The following is a 7,284-nucleotide window of genomic DNA, read 5'->3' on the forward strand; positions in this document are numbered from 1 at the left end:
CGCTCCTTATTTTACTTGGTTGCATTTCATTGGGTCAGTTGATGTTGGTTGCATTCACACACCAATGACAATCAGATTTTCAGCAGAGACGGACTAGGCCATTGGTTCCCAACCTTTTCATACCGAAGTACCACCTCAGAAAATATTTGGCTCTCCATGTACCACCATAATAACTGATAAAATACAGGAGCCGTAGACCTGCCCTTTTCGTTCCATTCCTAAGCCAATAATGCTGCTGCTCTGACACAACTATGTCTAATCACTAATCAGCACAACTGATAATATTTCTAATGTGATTCATCCGTTCTCAAATCTTCCATTAACGGCTAGGTGTGCCGTCATGCTCATTTCAGCACGGCTGGAGAGCCTGTTTCAACCAATCGCTTGGTCAGAAGAACTACCTGCAGTAATATAAATAGACTATTTCATTCCACTTTTGTCTTTTTTCTCCTTTTTAGGCCTCACTCAGACCTTTACTGCACTGCATTGCTGTTGTTGTGTAGTGTCATGGCCGCCCCAATGCATTTCCAATGGAGGTCACATGGTTTGACACAACATTTGTGTTGTGTGAGGGGGAGGGGGCAGTCGAAACACAGCTGAAAGCCATACAACAGACCATGTGACCTCCATTGGAAATGCATTGGGGCGGCCATGACACTCACAACAGCAATGCAGTGCAGTAAAGGTCTGAGTGAGGCCTTAGAGAGACTCCTCTGTGTACCACCAGAGGGGGACTCGAGTACCTCCAGTGGTACTAGTACCACTGGTTGGGAACCTCTGGACTAGAGAGAGACCCTGTGTCTCAACAGGAGTTAACCCATTAAGAGGCCGATTCTACAAATGCCTTCTAAATCAGAAGTTCTCAAACTTTTTTGTAATTCAAACATTTTCAAACACTTTCAAGATTTTTCAAAGAAATTCAAACATAGCAGATACACAAGCTCGGTATATCTGCTATTTTTGAATAGACACTGCTAAAATCTAAAATGACACGATGCTTTCCCGGTTTTAACGGGTTAACTGGATAAATAATGGTCTAATAATTAATAGTAATCGAATGTGACTACTGAGTTAAATTACTATTTTGTATCCCACAATTGTGCAACCCTTTTTTTCCCCACACAGTGTCAATTATCTAATGTAATCCTGGGACACTCCCTCTGTCAACCTGGGGAGAGCAACGGACTGACCTCATGCTTCCTTCTATGCATGAGGAGTTGACCGCCTTGAAGTGTACAAATTAAAATCCTCAGTATTAATTGAACTCTCAGTTACTCTCTCTTATATTGTAACCCTCTTAAATTGCAGTGTATTCACCCAGGTTCACGCACTATAGGAGACTTCCACTGGACCAGAAACTACACCAAACGCACTCAACCGAAAGAGCGAATGTCTCAGCAGTGACTGTGATCAAGCTTCAAGGGCAGGAGAGTAAAACTGACTGAGTTTATCCTCCATCGCACGGACGGAGTGCGCTTTGTTACCTTGAACAGCAGTTCTTTTCGACAAGCGACGCCGTCGTACTTCGAGCAATACATTGGGCTTTAATTAACCCATTCAAACTGGGAAAGCATCTGTGTCATTTGAGATTGTAGCTTAAAAACATGATTTTATACTTTTATTCAAAAATAGCAGATATACAACTCATAGCGTGGCACATTATTGAAAGATCTTGAATTCTTTTAAACTAAAATGTTTGCTTCTGGGGGAACAACTATTATTTTGAGATGGGGTTCCTTAGTCAAATACATATCATTCTGGGCGGTCCTTGACATGAACAGGTTTGAGCACCACTGACGTAGAAACTTATGTTTGTCATAAAACTGTTACGATTTAGAAGACATTGGCCACAGGTTAATGGGTTAAAGCAGTGGTTTTCAACCAGTGGTCCTTGAGGGGGTTCCACTTCCAGGTGGTCCCCAGCTAAATGATGGAGTTGGTAACCAAATGGACTCTTTGTAGATCTCTCAGGAGTTACATTATTCTAAACATCTGCATTAGCCTACTTAATATACAAGAATTTAGAAATGTACACAATTAGAAAATGTAAAAGAATTGTTATGGAATTTTGTGCCAACGATAACCTATTCTTTATAGTTTTGGGTCTGAGAGGCTATAAATCTCATCAAACGGTGGTCCGTCCGTCCGTGGATCAAATGGCGAATATATAATATAATGGGCCTTGATATGAAAAACGGTTGAAAAGCACTGGGTTAAAAGGACAGCTGTTGATGGCCAGTGACACGGACACTATAGCTGTGCTGAGATCACTGATCAATAGATAGAGGGTGCATGTGACGAGGAGCTAATGTGAAAAGAGATAGAGAGAGTGTGTGTGTGCGTGCGTGCATCGTGCGTGCGTGCGTGCGTGCGAGAGGACGTGAGGAGTGGAGTGCTGGGAAGAGGTGCTTGACACAGCGACAAGCACAAAGTGGGTCACCCGGAGTGGCGACCCCTCCCCCCCCTCCCACCGCCATCCCCATGGCGACCGTGGTGTGTTGACACAGCTATTATGGTCTCATTTGGGCAAACAGGATGCCATAAAGAAGCAGGTAATATATCGTATAACAACCCTGACCATGACCGCGTTGGCCATATCCCCTCTATACCTCTCTCAGACATGGTGTATTGTAGAAATGTGTCTTTATCGGCATGATTCCTCTCGATAAGTACTTCTATACGTTTGATATTTTGATGCCGACACTTTTACCGAAGTACATTTTGAATGCGGGACTTACGTATATATGCGTAACGGAGCACATTTACATTGCAGTATTGATACTTTTACTTAAGTAATACATGCGAGTACTTCTTCCATCACTGACGATATACACAGCTGGTTGCATTGGCCCTGAGCATGCCTATCATATAATTGATCTCCAACAGGCCTGATAGCACTGGTCGCACCAATGTGCACGTACATAGAAACGCACACAACACTATAAGAATACACTCTCTCATAAACACACACACATACACAGGGAAACGCACATTGGTCGGCTGACAAACGGAAAGGCAGGCAGAAACACCATAGTAAGCTGCACACACAAGCAAGTGGCCGAGCGCGCATATGCAGTTTGCACGCACGCACGCACGCACGTGCACACACACACACACACACACACACACACACACACACACACACACACACACACACCTCTCCCACACATCACGGGATTAAAATGTAATTTTTCCCTTTGTTAGTGTCAGAAGGATGAGTGACATGCAACACTGTCACAGAATGATGTCCACCTCCTGATCTCTGACAGGGCCACATTGGTGTGGGTGTGTGCGTGGGTGTGTGCGTGGGTGTGTGTGCGTGCGTGCGTGCGTGCGTGCGTGCGTGCGTGCGTGCGTGTGTGCGCGTGCGTGCGTGCGTGTGAGAGTGAGAGATAGAGCGCGGGCGGTCGGACGGGCGTGTGTGTGAGCATGTGTGTGTGAGATTTGCAGGTCACTGGCCACAGAGGAGGGTGAATCTGGGTGGACTTGATTGAAAACTGGTGGTTAAATCCAGGACGTCCCACTGAGGCAGATTATAGTAGAGAGATGCACATGCAATCATTTCTACAGAGACAGACAGAGACACGGAGACACACTGAGACACACACACACACACACACACACACACACACACACACACACACACCCAGCACATATATGCGTCGCTCTCTCAAGCAGAAGCGTAGTGTCCATTGGGCCGCTCGGGCATGCAGGCCCAGTCAATAGGCCTTATGCAGCCGACACTTCCGCGTTCAGCTTGGGCCGCCGGAACGCTTCCGGTCGGGAGAAACTCATTCACTGTGAACGTACGGTCGTGATTTTGTAGGAATAAAGTTCAGTACTTTATACAACACTATTTCATTTGATAATGTGATGCCATAGTTTTTCATAGTTTGTATTATTTGTGTTGCGACGTTGACATGATGACATGAGTTAGAAACGTCTTAAATCTCCTGTTAAAAACGAGAGCTCTTCATGTATTTCTCCGTTGTTGCCATGTCCGCTTGTTATAAGCGACTTGGGGCTTGGCTTCTTTTCATAGACCTGGTTGCTTATTTCTCTCACACAATCTGGCAACACCGGTTGTTTACACTGCTGTGTATAACAGCTGGAGACGAGAGGTAGGTGTCGCCAAATTGTGTGAGAGAAATAAGCAATCAGGTCTATGAAAAGAAGCCAAGCCCCAATTCGCTTATAACAAGCGGACATGGCAACAACGGAGAAAAGCTCTCGTTTTTAACAGGAGATTTAAGACGTTTCTAACTCATGTCATCATGTCAACGTCGCAACACAAATAATACAAACTATGAAAAACTATGGCATCACATTATCAAATGAAATAGTGTTGTATAAAGTACTGAACTTTATTCCCACAAAATCACGACCGTACGTTCACAGTGAATGAGTTTCTCCCGACCGGAAGCGATCCGGCGGCCCAAGCTGAACGCGGAAGTGTCGGCTGCATAAGGCCTATTGAGATCTTGCCCAGTTTTTGAATACCGGACATTGTCAGCGCTGTGTAAGTAGCTGTAATAAGCGCGATAATGTATGGCTATAGGTGGTCATTGTTTAGATATAAATCACCCTGTCAGTGATTTATATATCAACAATGACCACCTAGCCATGCATTATCCCTTACATAGTGACTGTGTGTTATAATACTGTGTTATAGTGTGTGTGGTGCCTTGGAGTGCTTTGGAGCCAAGCACAGTTGTTGACTTAAGCAGCTGCAGGGTCATTCATACAGGGGTCAAAGGTCCTACTCAGGGGACATATGGATGGACGGACAGACAGACAGACAGACAGACAGACACATTGCTGGGCATTGGAGACTGTGTGCCACTGCTCAAAAAGCGAGAGAACGGCCGAGCACTGTTGAGATGGCTCCACAGCAAAAGCCTGAGTGCGGTTTAACAAAATGGCTAAATGCACCATTTACCATTTTGTTAGGTGTAGTCCTCCTGCTGGTGAGTTTCTGTTATCAGCCTCACCCATATAGCTGATTACTGCTCACATGGTTCTGATGAGCTCTATAGACTGAGGGTATGAGCATGCATAAAGTGAATGGCAAAATTGATTGGCAAAGTGAGTTTAACGTTGTTTAATGTCGGTTAATGCAATCTGATAGGACTTTTCTGTTTGGATGTATGGGCTGTCAAGGCCAGAAAGTCGTTTTTTGCCACCCAATAGGCCCCGCATAACTTACGGTTATGATGATGATGATGTCATCACGCGCATACCCTCTATAGGAGGGAGCCGTTTGGGATTAAGTCATCCTCAGTATTAATTGATGCGTTTGTAACTCTTGAGTCTGACTAGCGTACAAATGTGTTACAATTGTGTTACAATTGTGTATGCTATCAAAGTTAAATTATCTTTTTACAGTGCATGCAACGGTAAAAACTCATCTCCCGTAACGACGTGATATAATTAAAAAATAAACAGTCCTATATCTCTGTAGGCGAGTGTTGAGTGTTGCTTTTTACCCAGACTCCCCAGCATCACTGTCCCTGTCCGCTGTGTGTGTGTCTCTATCTGCCTGCACTGTGAAAGATTCATGCATCTTCCCTCGCAAAGAGCCACGGAACGATTAAACATTCAGATTCCTGCTCTGGAGAATGAAGTGGGGGGGGGGGTGTGTGTGTGTGTGTGTGTGTGTGTGTGTGTGTGTGTGTGCGTGTGCGTGTGCGCGTGTGTGTGTGCATTTTGCTGCGTGGGTGTGCGAGAGAGAGAGAGAGTGAGAGATTGTGTCTGGCTGGCTGTATGGGTTCCCAGTGTGTACACACGATCCAAAGAGGTCAGCCTGTTTTAAACTTTTTCTCTTGTCAGTTGCAGAAACATGCCAGAGAGAGAGAGAGAGAATGTAGGATGGTGAGCGAGAGAGGAAATTGTCAAAGGAAGAACAGTGGAGCGACAGTGCATTAACACAGAGACATAGCTGGGGGGAGGGGAGGGGGGGGGGGGGGGCTGCCTTAATTCATCCCATGTCTGATGACAGGTAGTGGTTTGGACAGGGAGACTGAGAGAGAGAGAGAGAGAGAGAGAGGGAGAGAGAGAGAGAGAGAGAGAGAGAGAGAGAGAGAGAGAGAGAGAGAGAGAGAGAATAAAAGCTTCCTGTGCCAATAAGCACAGTCACATGCAGTTCCATTTCTACTCTAGTAAACCACATGAATGCTGGTTTCCCTTTTTTTTAACATTATATATATATATTTTTTCTTTCAAACAATCTTTGAATGTTCATAACCAGTAAACCACTTAAGACCTATACACTCCATTGTAAGACACGTCATAGCCGACGAACGATGAAGTTATTTAAATTATACATTTAAGTTTAAAAATGGACAGCCGGTGTATTCATTGATTGGGTCACTGCTCAGACAGAGCTATAGGAGAGGCAGTCTTCTCTGTCAGTGCTCCTCCGTCTGCTTGGAATGGGCTTCAGAGAAGTCCTTCTGTTTACTTTCACTTCCTTCTTTGTGTGAGTTCAGAGCAATCGGAATGGTTTCTAACACTTTTGTTCAAGACTGTAACCGTTTTACAGGCGGTAGCTGTTTTAAAAATGAAAAATAAAAGAACCCTGCATGGCTATAATAAGGCTTATATGCCTTAATACATTACACTTGCCCTCTAGGCCTAATCAAAAATCACACTTGTGTGAAGTGAGGGGCACTCTTAAGCTTGGCATAGGAGGGTCTAGTGCCCCTCAAAAATCTAAAACACCTTATTATTTATCTTAGAAATAGTTCATCTTTCACTCAATAGGGAAAAACACCTGTCGCAGGTTGTCCAGCCCTATGGATTGCGCTAATAAAATGTGTTAATAAAAAAGTATTTAAAATATTGCTGTGATGCTCATATTAACCTTAGGACGTATTAAGTTGTTTTTTATTATCACATGTATTCCATAGGCTGGACCACCACACATGGACATACGGGAGTGGACCACCACACATGGACATACGGGAGTGGACCACCACACATGGACATACGGGAGTGGACCACCACACATGGACATACGGGAGTGGACCACCACACATGGACATACGGGAGTGGCAACTATTCAGTGGAAAAACATACTATTTCTAGGATAAATAAAATATTGAAGGCGTTTTTCATTTTTTATTTCAGTTATAGAGGGCAAGTATAATGTTTTAAGGCATTTAAAGGACCACTTCACCACTTTTCAACCTATCTTCATATAATAGGTCCTCACTAATAATCATGATAAAATGGCACGATTTTGTTCTACTCAGTCTGTGTCTCATAGGAGGGCTGTGGGCAGTT

The 7,284-nt window shown here is 44.2% G+C and overlaps 1 long non-coding RNA gene across 1 annotated transcript in view; it reads left to right on the plus strand.

Moving 5' to 3' along the window:
• LOC306938426 overlaps positions 1-7,080 on the plus strand; it is a 74,238-nt gene extending 67,158 nt beyond the window's left edge. The window contains exon 5 of the long non-coding RNA XR_013791722.1: positions 6,909-7,080. This is a non-coding gene — a long non-coding RNA (uncharacterized lncRNA). The remainder of the gene's footprint in view (positions 1-6,908) is intronic.
• Positions 7,081-7,284: the final 204 nt, after the last annotated feature.

Source organism: Electrona antarctica (assembly GCF_951216825.1).
Source record: "Electrona antarctica genome assembly, chromosome: 15".
NCBI classification, from domain to species: Eukaryota; Metazoa; Chordata; class Actinopteri; order Myctophiformes; family Myctophidae; genus Electrona; species Electrona antarctica.